The sequence below is a fragment of the Somniosus microcephalus genome, chromosome 4, assembly GCF_052327205.1.
Source record: "Somniosus microcephalus isolate GS21.2 chromosome 4, FLI_Smic_1.0, whole genome shotgun sequence".
Classification (NCBI taxonomy): domain Eukaryota; kingdom Metazoa; phylum Chordata; class Chondrichthyes; order Squaliformes; family Somniosidae; genus Somniosus; species Somniosus microcephalus.
In genome coordinates this window covers 54,281,745-54,296,101 of record NC_140990.1, presented here as the reverse complement: position 1 = coordinate 54,296,101, position 14,357 = coordinate 54,281,745, and the positions used below count along the sequence as shown (strand labels likewise).

The following is a 14,357-nucleotide window of genomic DNA, read 5'->3' as shown; positions in this document are numbered from 1 at the left end:
AATCTAATGGGCGCAAGGACATACGGGCTGTTACGAAACTTAATCACTCCAGCCAAACCAAAGGACAAGAATTTTAAGGAGATTGTTGATACCCTACAGGAGCACTTAAACCCAACACCGCTGCTGATAGCGGAACGATTCAAATTCTTCAAGAGGAATCAGCACAAGAATGAAAGTAATGCTGATTACCTCACCGAATTAAGGAAGCTATCAAAGCACTGCCAATTCGGGGCAGGACTGGCAGATTCTCTTCGAGACAAATTCGTCTGCAGTCTCCTAAGTGAAGGAACACAGAAAAGGCTACTTTCTGAGAAAGATTTAACACTGGACAAGGCTTTCAGTATGGCTGTATCATACAAAGCAGCTGCAAGAGGAGCTGCAGAGATACAGCAAAAGCCACAGGACTTCGGCACCCATGAAATGACACAGGGTTTCGAGAGATGTTATCGCTGCGGCAGATCCACCCATGACCAGAGGGGCTGCTGGTTCAAGGACAAAGCATGCAGGCAATGCGGAAAGATTGGACACATTGCACGTGTATGCCGATCTGGACACAAAAAATCCACGGACAGGAAAAAAATCAATAAGGAGAAGTACAGAAAGGTACAAATGATGAAGAACAGTAGCTCCGAAGACCAGAAGAGCGATAGCGACTCCGGAAACAAGAGACTAAGCTGTCTCAAATTACATAATGTAATTGCCAAAGAAGATTACCAGACCATTTGGGTTACCCTCACGATAGCGGGGTCCCCAGTTAGAATGGAGCTAGATACAGGATCAGCTCTGACCGTCATAAGTCGACGGGATTACGAGCGGCTATTTCCGCATATACCTTTGAAAGACACATCCATTATCTTGAAAACATATACGGGGCAGAAAGTATACCCCAAAGGGAAAATAAGGGTGCCTGTTGTATACAACGGCAAGGAAATACAGAAGTTGTATTTATACGTTCTGCAAGATGGTGGTCCACCGCTGTTGGGACGTGAATGGATCAGGAAGATACGTTTAGACTGGCACTCCATTCAGGCACTGACGGTGACCAGTGAGAAAAAAAATGATGAGGACGTCATACCTGAACGATTAAATGACATCTTGGCCAACGCCAAGGAAGTGTTTCAACAGAAACTAGGAACCTTGAAAGGCATCACCGCCTCAATAAAAGTGGAAGATGCGGCAATTCCCAAGTTTTTTAAGGCAATGCCGGTGCCATACGCAATTCGTCGAGGCAGAGCTGGAGAATTTAGAAAAGGCAGGCTTATTATCCAAGATAGATTGGAGTGAGTGGGCAACACCCATCGTCCCGGTCATGAAGAAAACGTTGAATAATGATAAATCTGAAGAACAGAGAAAAATTCGCATCTGTGGAGACTTCAAGGTGACTGTAAACCCGGTCCTTCACACGGTACAGTATCCTCTTCCGAGGATAGAAGATATTTTCGCCTCACTATCCGGAGGGAAACGTTTCACCAAAATTGACTTGGCACAGGCATATCTACAGATGGAGGTTGAAGAGGCCTCTAAAAAGTATCTCATGATGAATACACACAAAGGCCTGTACCAGTACAATCGACTGGTTTTCGGAGTAGCATCAGCTCCAGCTATCTGGCAAAGAGCTATGGAGCGAGTCCTCCAAGGGATTCCGGGGACTCAATGCTACCTAGACGACATCCTTGTAACAGGAGAAAACGACAACGAGCACCTTGCCAATTTGGAGCAGGTGCTCACTAGGCTGAGAGAACGGGGCCTACGAGCAAATCGCCCCAAGTGCGAATTTTTCCAGAAACAAATATCATATTTTGGCCACATAATTAACGAGGAAGGGTTGCATAAGTCACCTGAAAAAATTGAAGCGGTCATAAAAGCCCCAGCACCTGAAAATGTCTCACAATTAAGGTCGTTCCTGGGATTGATAAATTACTATCATAAATTTTTACCGAACTTATCAACTCTTCTGCACCCTCTTAACGAACTGCTACAAATGGGAGTAATTTGGAAATGGAGCGAAGACTGTAAACGTGCCTTCCATAAATGTAAAGGCTTGATCACGTCCAAGGAAGTTTTGGCTCATTACAACCCATCACTGCCAATCAGACTGGCGTGCGATGCATCCCCTTACGGCATAGGAGCGGTATTATCGCATAGATTCCCTGATGGCTCGGAGCGTCCGATAGCTTTTGCGTCACGCTCATTGAACTCAGCTGAGCGTAACTATGCCCAGAACGACAGGGAAGCACTCAGCCTGGTATGGGGAGTGAAGAAATTCAACCATTACCTACACGGACAAAAATTTACCTTGTTGACTGACCATCAACCCCTCGTCTCCATATTCAACCCTAAAAAGTGTGTTCCCATTATGACAGCACAAAGGCTACAGAGGTGGTCCCTTTTCCTAGGGGCACACCAATATGACATAGAATACAAAGGATCAAAACAGCATGGGAATGCTGACGGTTTATCACGCCTACCGTTGCCAACAGTAGAAGAGGCACCTACAGTAGACCCAGTGGAGATGTTCCACTCAACCATTGTGGAATGTCTACCAGTAACAAATTCTGCCATTGAAAAGGAAACAAGAAATGAGCCGACTCTCTCACGAGTCTACGATTTAACGGTAAAGGGATGGTCAGCACATGGCGAACCACTGTTGCCAGCATTCTCGCAAAGAAGAGAACAGCTGTCAGTGTGCCGAGGAACCTTGATGTGTGGATCCAGAGTGGTGATTCCACCCAAACTCAAGGATAAAGTGCTAAAGGAGCTTTACGAGGGGCATCTGGGTGGAGTGAAAATGAAGAACCTAGCCAGAGCGTTTGTGTGGTGGCCAGGTATCGATGGAGACATCGAAGAAATGACCAAGAGCTGCCTAGGATGCCAGAAGGTCCAAAATGCCCCACCACAAGCCCCTCTACATCCATGGGAGTGGCCCTCATCTCCATGGCAAAGGGTACATATCGACTTTGCTGGTCCATTTATGGACTCAATGTTCTTAATCGCGGTTGATGCACACTCCAAGTGGCCGGAGGTAATAAAGATGTCCTCCACCACCACGGAAAAAACCATCACAGTATTAAGGACCATATTTGCCAGGAATGGGCTGCCTGAACAGATCTGTTCTGATAATGGACCGCAATTTGTGTCCGAAGAGTTCAGGAAGTTCTTAAAAAACAATGGGGTTAAGCACTACACGTCCGCCCCATACCATCCCGCCACCAATGGATTGGCTGAAAGGTTTGTCCAGACCTTCAAGAAGGCCCTAAAGGCCATGGGTAATGAAGACATAAAACTTCAGCATAAGGTAGATAACTTCTTGTTTGCATATAGGAATGCAACACATATGGTTCCAAACCAAACTCCCGCCATGATGTTCTTCAATAGAAGCCTAAAATGCCGGCTGGATTTGATCAAGCCAAACATCAGAAGGGATGTGGACAACCGGCAATTTCAAGGCATGAATGAAAGGCCAACTAGAACCTTCCAGATAGGTCAACAAGTTTTGGCCCGGGGCTACCGTACCGAGAAATGGCAGCCTGGAACTATTTGCACACGACTAGGACCACTGATGTATACCGTGGACATTGGAGAAAGCATAATAAGGCGCCATGCTGACCAGATCCTAGAGTCATCCGAAAAGGGACAACCTACACCACAACTCTATACGCCTAATGATGAAGTAGAGATACCCATAGTATCTACCTCCGATCCGGTGATACTGGAACCAGATGAACCCGACATTGGCGTTCAAGCCAAATCAGCCTTGCCAAAAGAACCTACTACACCACCAGAAACGACTACACCACCGAGGCGTTATCCGGACCGAGTCAGGAAGCCTCCAGAGAGACTGACTTATAATTGATTAACTGCAGCAAATGTGTAGATTATTGTTCTTGTAACATGTTAATTAATGATTACTTAAAATGTTATGTACTGGTTGTCTAAAAGGGGAGGAATTGTGGTGTATGTGCCTTTAAGAGCCCCCTGTGTACTGTAATGCCGGTAATGGCCACTCGGGCTATATAAGCCTGTATATTGTCTTGTATCTGTTAGTTCAGCTCCAGACTTTGTTCAGTAAACACCTGTGAAACCTGCTCCTGCCTTCCGTGTCTCTATTAACACACGGATACAACAAGAACTAGGGGGCATAGTCTTAGAATAAGGGGCTGCTCTTTCAAAACTGAGATGAGGAGGAACTACTTCACTCAGAGGGTGGTAGGTCCATGGAATATGCTGCCCCAAAAAGCTGTAGAAGCTACATCATTACATAAATTTAAAACAGAAATAGACAGTTTCCTAGAAGTAAAGGGAATTAAGGGTTACGGGGAGCAGGCAGGAATTTGGACATGAGTCTAGGTTCGGATCGGACATGGCCCTGTGGGTAGCGGAGCGGGCCCAGGGGCCGTGTAGCCTGATCCTGCTCCTATTTCGTGTGTCTAATTCTGTTAGATTCAGGAGATGGTTCTGTGATAATAGATTGGCGGTTAGGATCAGGTCAGCCATGATCTTATTGAATGGCGGAGCAGGCTCGAGGGGCCGATTGGCCTACTCCTGCTCCTAGTTCTTATGTTCTTATAATAAGACAGAGGGGTGTGTGTTGGAATTATCACATATTGATCACCATCACACCCGCTCGGGATATAGAGGCGAAGGGGAGTATTGTATAGTCACCACAGAGACTGAGTACCAATATAGTAACCTTGTATGTGCAATCACAATGCCTAACTTCTGCTTTACGCCAAAGGTCCCTGTGACAATTGGACACACCAGATTGGCGTATGTACATTCAAGGGAGGAGATAAAACTAAATGTGCCAGATAGTCTAAAGGACGAGTTGGTCAATTATGAAGATCCGGCAGGGGTCCCAATACCCCACCTGCAAGAGAATCTGCAAGAAATGAAAGAGGATTTAAGTAAGATGGTGAAACAATACATAGTGTTGCAAAGGAATCTTGGGGAATTAGAAAGGGACATAGAGGTAGAGCTACAGGAAGTCCCGTGGTATGAGAAGCTGTGGGATTGGGGAGTGAATGTCAACATACACCCATGGATCCGCATCATTTCTCATATATTAGGGATAGTACAGTTAGTCATGGCTATAGGATGGGGAATAGCAGCATGCACCGCTTGTAAAAAGAAACGGACCAAACAAAGAGCTAAAGTGAGTCGGAAAACACAAGATTGCTCTAAACATGATGGGTATGCAGGGCCTCCCGAACCAGCACCTGATCACCGCATGGGGCAGGAGGCACAGCGATGCTTATACATGTGGTTTAACTTGGGCAAGGGCCAAGTACCAAAAGGGGGGCTTGCAGTGGGGAAAGAGTTAAACTGACATCGCTGGCAGTTTCACTGAATGGTATAATAAAGACCATACTTTGAAGCTTTTTCTAAGTTGCTGAATTGGCAGTGGAGATAACCTAGCCGGACATGGAACCATAAAAGGCCTAAGAGGATGTAAGTTCTGTTATAGCAGGAAAGTAAAACAATGAAAGAAGCCTAGAGCGGCAGGAAAAGAGAACAATGAGTCAGAAGTATGAGACCCATTTGGCATAAAAAGAGGTCAGAGGTGCAACAACAGCTTGAGGGATAACGGACATATACTTTTCAGATAATAAAGGCGGTACTTTAATGCAACGCGGCATAGGCAACCAATCAGTGAAGATGCATGTGGGCCAAGGTCCAATCAGGTGGCAGGAATGAATTTTGACATGTGTATTGTAATGTATAAAAATGTAGTGTTTGCTGTACCAATTTGGAAAGGTCTGGCTAAGACAGAGCAGACTGTTTCCCCACCGGTGCAATAAAGACAACTTGACTATCGATCTAAAACCTTGTGTCGAGTGTTGGTTTAAAATACTCCACAACAATGATGGAGCTGTACAAAATGCTAGTTAGGCCACAGCTGGAATATTGTGTGCAGTTCTGGTCGCCACACTATAGGAAGGATGTGATTGCATTGGAGAGGCTGCAGAGGAGATTCACCAGGACGTTACCTGGGCTGGAGCGCTTCCGCTATGAAGAGAGACTGGACAGGCTGGGGTTGTTTTCCTTAGAGGAGAGAAGGCTGAGGGGGGACCTGATTGAGGTGTACAAAATTATGAGGGGCATAGATAGGGTAGATGGAAAGGAACTTTTCCCCTTAGTCAATAACCAGGGGGCATAGTTTCAAGATAAGGGGCAGGAGGTTTAGAGAGGATTTGAGGAAAAACTTTTTCACCCAGAGGGTGGCTGGAATCTGTAACTCACTGCCTGAAAGGGTGGTAGAGGCAGGAACCCTCACAACATTCAAGAAGCATTTAGATGAGCACTTGAAACGCCATAGCATACAAGGATACGGACCAAGTGCTGGAGAATGGGATTAGAATAGACAGGGCTTGATGGCCGGTGCGGACACGATGGGCCAAAGGGCCTCTTTCTGTGCTGTATAAATCTATGACTCTAATCTGTTTTTGTTATGTAGGTTGAGGGATAAATATTGGCCAGGACACCGGGGATAACTCCCCTACTCTTCTTCGAAATAGTGCCATGGGAGCTTTTACATCCACCTGAGAGAGCAGACGGGGCCTCGGTTTAACGTCTCCGCCGAAAGACGGCACCTCTGACAGTGCAGCACTCCCTCAGCACTGCACTGGAGGGTCAGCCTAGCTTTATGTGCTCAAGTCCCTGGAGTGGGACTAGAACCCACAACCTTCTGACTCCGAGGTGACTTATTCCCCTTATTGGACACAAGGCTCTTTGTTTCACAACACACTGTCTCAGATTTTAAAGATGTTTCATTCACCAGAAAATGACGAAGTACATTAAATAAATCTGGAATGAAAAGTTTGTATCAGTGATGGTGACCATGAACCTATCGGATTGTGTAAAAACCCATCTGGTTCACTGATGTCCTTCAGGGCAGGAAATCTGCCGTCCTTACCCGGTCTGGCCTATTGGTGACTCCAGACTCTCAGCAATGTGGTTCACTCTTAACTGCCCTCTGAAATGGCCCAGCGAGTCACTCAGTTGTATTCAGAAGGCGGCTCACCACCGCCTCCGAGGGCAATTAGAGATGGGCAATAAATACTGGCCTTGCTGGCGATGCCCACATCCTATGAATGAATAAAAACACACAGTGGTCAGCTTCAGAACATAAGAATTAGGAGCAGGAGTCGGCCATTCGGCCCCTCGAGCCTGCTCCGCCATTCAATGAGATCTTGGCTGATCATCAACCTCAACTCCACTTTCCCACCTGATCCACATATCCTTTGATTCCGCTAGAGTCCAAAAATCTATCTCAGCCGTGAATATATTCAATGACTGAGCATCCACAGCCCTTTGGGGCAGAGAATTCCAAAGATTCACGACCCTCTGAGTGAAGAAATTCCTCGTCATCTCTGTCTTAAATGGACAACCCTTATCCTGAGAATCTGCCCCCTAGTTCTGGAATCTCCAGCCAGGGGAAACAGCCTCTCACCACATACCCTGTCAATCCCACTCAAAGTCTTGTAAGTTTCAATGAGATCACCTCTCATTCTCCCAAGTCCCATTAAACACTCCCGGGGCAGGTACAGCACGGGTTAGATACAGAGTAAAGCTTCCTCTACACTGTCCCATCAAACACTCCCAGGGCAGGTACAGCACGGGTTAGATACAGAGTAAAGCTCCCTCTACACTGTCCCATCACACACTCCCAGGGCAGGTACAGCACGGGTTAGATACAGAGTAAAGCTCCCTCTACACTGTCCCATCAAACACTCCCAGGGCAGGTACAGCACGGGTTAGATACAGAGTAAAGCTCCCTCTACACTGTCTCATCACACACTCCCAGGGCAGGTACAGCATGGGTTAGATACAGAGTAAAGCTCCCTCTACACTGTCCCATCAAACACTCCCAGGGCAGGTACAGCACGGGTTAGATGCAGAGTAAAGCTTCCTCTACACTGTCCCATCAAACACTCCTAGGGCAGGTACAGCACGGGTTAGATACAGAGTAAAGCTTCCTCTACACTGCCCCATCAAACACATCCAGGGCAGATACAGCACAACTTAGATACAGAGTAAATCTCCCTCTACACTGTCCCATCAAACACTCCCAGGGTAGGTACAGCATGGGTTAGATACAGAGTAAAGCTTCCTCTACACTGTCCCATCAAACACTCCCAGGGCAGGTACAGCACGGGTTAGATACAGTCACTGACACAAATCTCTTCCTGTCTGATATAAACCAACCCCACAGTCACTGACACCAATCTCCTCCTGTCTGATATAAACCAACCCCACAGTGACTGACACCAATCTCCTCCTGTCTGATATAAATCAACCCGACAGTCACTGACACCAATCTCCTCCTGTCTGATATAAACCAACCCCACAGTCACTGACACCAATCTCCTCCTGTCTAATATAAACCAACCCCACAGTGACTGACACCAATCTCCTCCTGTCTGATATAAACCAACCCCACAGTCACAGACACCAATCTCCTCCTGTCTGATATAAAACAACCCCAGTCACTGACACCAATCTCCTCCTGTCTGATATAAAACAACCCCACAGTCACTGACACCAATCTCCTCCTGTCTGATATAAAACAACCGCACAGTCACTGACACCAATCTCCTCCTGTCTGATATAAACCAAACCCACAGTCACAGACACCAATCTCCTCCTGTCTGATATAAACCAGCCCCACAGTCACTGAAACCAATCTCCTCCTGTCTGATATAAACCAACCCCACAGTCACTGACACCAATCTCCTCCTGTCTGATATAAACCAACCACATAGTCACTGACACCAATCTCCTCCTAATAAGAACATAAGAAATAGGAGCAGGAATAGGCCACTTGGCCCCTCGAGCCTGCTCCGCCATTCAATAAGATCATGGCTGATCTTGGGCTCAAATCCACTTCCCCGCCCACTCCCCATATCCCTTCACTCCCTTATCTTGCAAAAATCTGTCTATCTCGACCTTAAATGTATTTAAATGACTCCACCTCCACAGCTCTCTGGGGCAGAGAATTCCACAGATTTACGACCCTCTGAGAGAAGAAATTCCTCCTCATCTCAGTTCTAAAAGGGTGACGCTTTATTCTGAAACTATGCCCCCGAGTTCTAGATTTCCCCACGAGGGGAAACATCCTCTCTGCATCTACCTTGTCGAGCCCCCTCAGTATAGATCCCCTCTCATTCTTCTAAATTCCAATGAGTATAGGCCCAGCCTGCTCAACCTTTCTTCATAAGTCAAACCCCTTATCTCTGGAATTAACCTAGTGAATCGTCTCTGAACTGCCTCCATTGCAAGTATACCCTTCCTTAAATAAGGAGACCAAAACTGTACACAGTACTCAAGGTGTGGTCTCACCAATACCCTGTACAGTTGTAGCAGGACTTCCCTGCTTTTATATTCCAGCCCCCTTGCAATAAAGGCCAACATTCCATTTGCCTTTTTGATTACTTGCTGTACCTACATGGTAACTTTTTGTGTGTCATGCACAAGGACCCCTCGATCCCTCTGAACTGTAGCATTTTGTAATCTCTCTCCATTTAAATAATAATTTGTTTTTTTATGTTTCCTGCCAAGGTGGATAACCTCGCACTTTTCCACATTATACTCCATCTGCCAAATGTTTGCCCACTCACTTAGCCTGTCTATATCCCTTTGTAGGTTCTTTGTGCCCTCTGCACTACTTGCTTTCCCACCTATCTTTGTATCATCCGCAAACTTGGCAACATTACACTCGGTCCCTTCATCCATGTCATTAATGTAGATTGTAAATAGTTGAGGCCCCAGCACCGATCCCTGTGGCACCCCACTAGTTACCGTTTGCCAACTGGAAAATGACCCATTTATCCCGACTCTCTGCTTTCTGTTAGTTAGCCAATTCTCTATCCATGCTAATATATTACCCCCAATTCCGTGAGCTCTTATCTTACGCAGTAACCTTTTATGTGGCACCTTATCGAATGCCTTCTGGAAATCCAGCTCCTGTCTGATATAAACCAATCCCACAGGCCCAGAAAGATTAAACTCAGCCCGTTACCTGGATTGGACTTGTCTCCATTCCCGTACCGAGGGGATTGCTGTACCAAACGGGAGGGGCAACATTTGGGGATTTTCGATTCTCCACCAATTCCCATTCCCCTTCTTTCTGGTGGATAATGGAGGTGCCACTGTGTGTAATGTGCAGGTCAGTAAGAATTGTCAGCGAGGATTAATCAGCACTTTCTAATTGGAGATATTAATCCATGGAACTTTTCAGACAATAAATTGTAGATTTTGTACCAAAGGTCAATTTAGAGTTAAAGTAAAATTCATAATTTTGTCAAATAATTTCTTATGAAAATCCTGAATTAAGGGGAAAGATCACAGACAGCGGTTCTTAAAGGGACACTGCAGCCCCAACAAGTCAATCAACCATATATCCATAATATTAACCCTATAACTGGGTTGGAGTTTATTAACATCAGCAGAAACAAACCCCAACTGTCAGAATGATTTCAGTCCTGGATGTGATTAACAGCAGCAATAACATCAGAATCCAACTCCTGCAGTCACATGTGAACTTGCTGGTGTCTCAGCAGGTTGGATGATCGAAAGAAACCCTTCCCACACACAGAGCAGGTGAACGGCCTCTCCCCAGTGTGAATTTGTTGGTGTGTCAGCAGGCTGGACGATCGAGTGAAACCCTTCCCACACACGGAGCAGGTGAACGACCTCCCCTGAGTGTGAATTCGTTGGTGTGTCAGTAGGGTGGATGAACAAGTGAATCTCTTCCCACACACGGAGCAGGTGAATGGCCTCTCCCCAGTGTGAATTCGCTGGTGTGTCAGCAGGGTGGATGAACAAGTGAATCCCTTCCCACACACAGAGCAGGTGAACGGCCTCTCCCCGGTGTGAACTCTCTGGTGTGTCACCAAATGGAATGACTGAGTGAATCCCTTCCCACACACGGAGCAGGTGAACGGCCTCTCCCCAGTGTGAGTGCGTTGGTGTACAATGAGATTGAATGACTGCATGAACCTTTTCCCACAATGAGAGCAACTGAATGGTCTCTCGTCAGTGTGAACTCGCTGATGTTGAATCAGTTCCTCAGAGCTTTTAAAGCAGTTCGCACAGTCGGAGCATTTAAAAGGTCTCTCCTCAGTGTGAACTCGCTGGTGTCTCAGAAGGTGGGCTGAATTGGTGAATCCCTTGCCACACTCGGAGCAGGTGAATGGCCTCTCCCCAGTGTGAACTCGCCGGTGTCTCAGCAGGTTGGATGACTGAGCGAATCCCTTCCCACACGTGGAGCAGGTGAACGGTCTCTCCCCAGTGTGACTGCGTCGATGAGTTTCCAGGTGGGACGGGGAGCTGAATCCCTTCCCACAGTCCTCACATTTCCATGGTTTCTCCGCGGTGCGGGTGTCCTTGTGTCTCTCCAGGTTGGACGATCGATTGAAGCCTCATCCACACACAGAACACGTGTACGGTTTCTCCCCGCTGTGAACGGTGCGATGCTTTTCAAGCTGTGTAACTGGTTAAAGCTCTTTCCACAGTCAGTGCACTGGAACACTCTCACTCGGGTGTGTGTGTCTCAGTGCTTTTCCAGTCACACTGATGTTTGAAATCTTTTCCCACAGACAGAACAGACAAACATTTCTCCTTCCACATTCAAAGGCCGATGATATTCAGGTCCAGCTGAATTGCGTGACTCTCAGATCTTGACGTGATGTTTGGTTTGAGTTTCCAGTCTGCAAATCCTTTCCTTCGAATACCCTGTAAAAGGATTTTATAAAAGTCATCACTGTAAGTACAGGATAGGAATTCAGAACAGACAATTCTAGTTTCTATACAACGTTCTTTGACACATGGGGATTCCAGCCCTGGGACCGTGCGTGGGGATTCCAACCCTGGGAGTGTACATGGGGATTCTGACCCTGGGTCTGTAAATGGGGTTTCCAACCCTGGGAATGTACATGGTGATTCCAGCCCTGGGAACGTACGTGGGGATTCCGACCCTGGGACCGTACGTGGGGATTCCAGCCCTGGGACCGTACATGGGGTTTCTGACCCTGGGACTGTACATGGGGTTTCTGACCCTGGGTCTGTACATGGGGATTCCGACCTTGGGACTGTACATGGGGATTCTGACCCTGGGACTGTACATGGGGATTCTAACCCTGGGACTGTACATGGGGATTCTAACCCTGGGACTGTACATGGGGATTCTAACCCTGGGACTGTACATGGGGATTCTAACCCTGGGACTATACATGGGGATTCTAACCCTGGGACTGTACATGGGGATTCTGACCCTGGGACTGTACATGGGGATTCTAACCCTGGGACTGTACATGGGGATTCTAACCCTGGGACTGTACATGGGGATTCTAACCCTGGGATTGTACATGGGGATTCTAACCCTGGGACTGTACATGGGGATTCTAACCCTGGGACTGTACATGTGGATTCTAACCCTGGGACTGTACATGGGGATTCTAACCCCGGGACTGTACATGGGGATTCTAACCCTGGGACTGTACATGGGGATTCTAACCCTGGGACTGTACATGGGGATTCTAACCCTGGGACTGTACATGGGGATTCTAACCCTGGGACTGTACATGGGGATTCTAACCCTGGGATTGTACATGGGGATTCTAACCCTGGGACTGTACATGGGGATTCTAACCCTGGGACTGTATATGTGGATTCTAACCCTGGAACTGTACATGGGGATTCTAACCCCGGGACTGTACATGGGGATTCTAACCCTGGGACTGTACATGGGGATTCTAACCCTGGGACTGTACATGGGGATTCTAACCCTGGGACTGTACATGGGGATTCTAACCCTGGGACTGTACATGGGGATTCTAACCCTGGGATTGTACATGGGGATTCTAACCCTGGGACTGTACATGGGGATTCTAACCCTGGGACTGTACATGGGGATTCTAACCCTGGGACTGTACATGGGGATTCTAACCCTGGGACTGTACATGGGGATTCTAACCCTGGGACTGTACATGGGGATTCTAACCCTGGGACTGTACATGGAGATTCTAACCCTGGGACTGTACATGGGGATTCTAACCCTGGGACTGTACATGGGGATTCTAACCCTGGGACTGTACATGGGGATTCTAACCCTGGGACTGTACATGGGGATTCTAACCCTGGGACTGTACATGGGGATTCTAACCCTGGGACTGTACATGGGGATTGTAACCCTGGGACTGTACATGGGGATTCTAACCCTGGGACTGTACATGGGGATTCTAACCCTGGGACAGTACATGGGGATTCCGAACCTGGGACAGCACATGGGGATTCTAACCCTGGGACTGTACATGGGAGCGCAGCTCTGAAAGAACAAAAGATTTGCATTTCTATAGCGCCTTGGACGTCTCAAAACGATTTACAGCCAATGAAGTAGTTTTTGAAGTGTAGTCACTGTTGCAGTGTAGGACAGGCGGCAGCCAGTTTGTGCACAGCAAGCTCCCGCAAACAGCAATGTGATAATGACCAGATAAGCTGTTTTTTTTTTAATTATGTTGATTGAGGGATATATATTGGCCAGGACGCCGAGGATAACTCCGCTGCTCTTCTTCAAATAATGTCCTGGGATCTTTTACGCCCACCTGAGAGAACAAATGGGGCCTCGGTTTAACGTCGCATCTGATAAAACGGTACCTCTGACAGTGCAGCACTCCCTCAGCACTGCACTGGAGAGTCAGCCTAGATTTCTGCGCTCAAGTCTCTGGAGTGGGACTTGAACCCACAACCTTCTGGGGCTCTTTTACAATTCTATGGCTTGTAAACTCTGAGCTTGGCACTTCCCAGCGCCTTCAGGAGAGATGGGGAGAAATGCCCTGTGTGCAGTGAGAATACAATAACTGAGACATTGATTGTCTCTCCCGGGCACTGGGACCCGGATGGAAGCAGACACTGAAGCCCCGCCCACACTTTTTAAGATGGCTGCGCATGCGCTCTGTTCCACACTGAATCAAAATGGCGTCGCACCGGAACTTTCCGCCCCCACAGCTGCAAACACGGGATCTTCAGATTATTATTCGGGACTTGCGGCCTACCCCAGTTGTTTATGAAGTCTCCCCACCTACCTACCGGTCCAGTGCTCCCCTGCGCCCTCCGATTCTTACCCGCTGCCAAAGCGTGCTTCCGGCTGCTGTTCCTCCGTCTGTCCGTCTCCCGTACTGCGCATGCTCAATACACCCTCCCCTACCGCACCTGCCCACTGGGCTCCTGCAGTCTGGGCACATTCTCCACCGCGGGGAATGCTGGGTAAAAGACCCCCATTGAAAGACCAGATTAGTGAATAAGAAATAGGAGCTGGAATAGGCTACTTGGCCCCTCGAGTCTGCTCCGCCATTCAATAA

General features: G+C 47.5%; 1 pseudogene; it reads right to left on the bottom strand.

Moving 5' to 3' along the window:
* LOC147118912 (uncharacterized) overlaps positions 1 to 14,357 on the bottom strand; it is an 83,397-nt pseudogene that overhangs the window by 21,135 nt on the left and 47,905 nt on the right.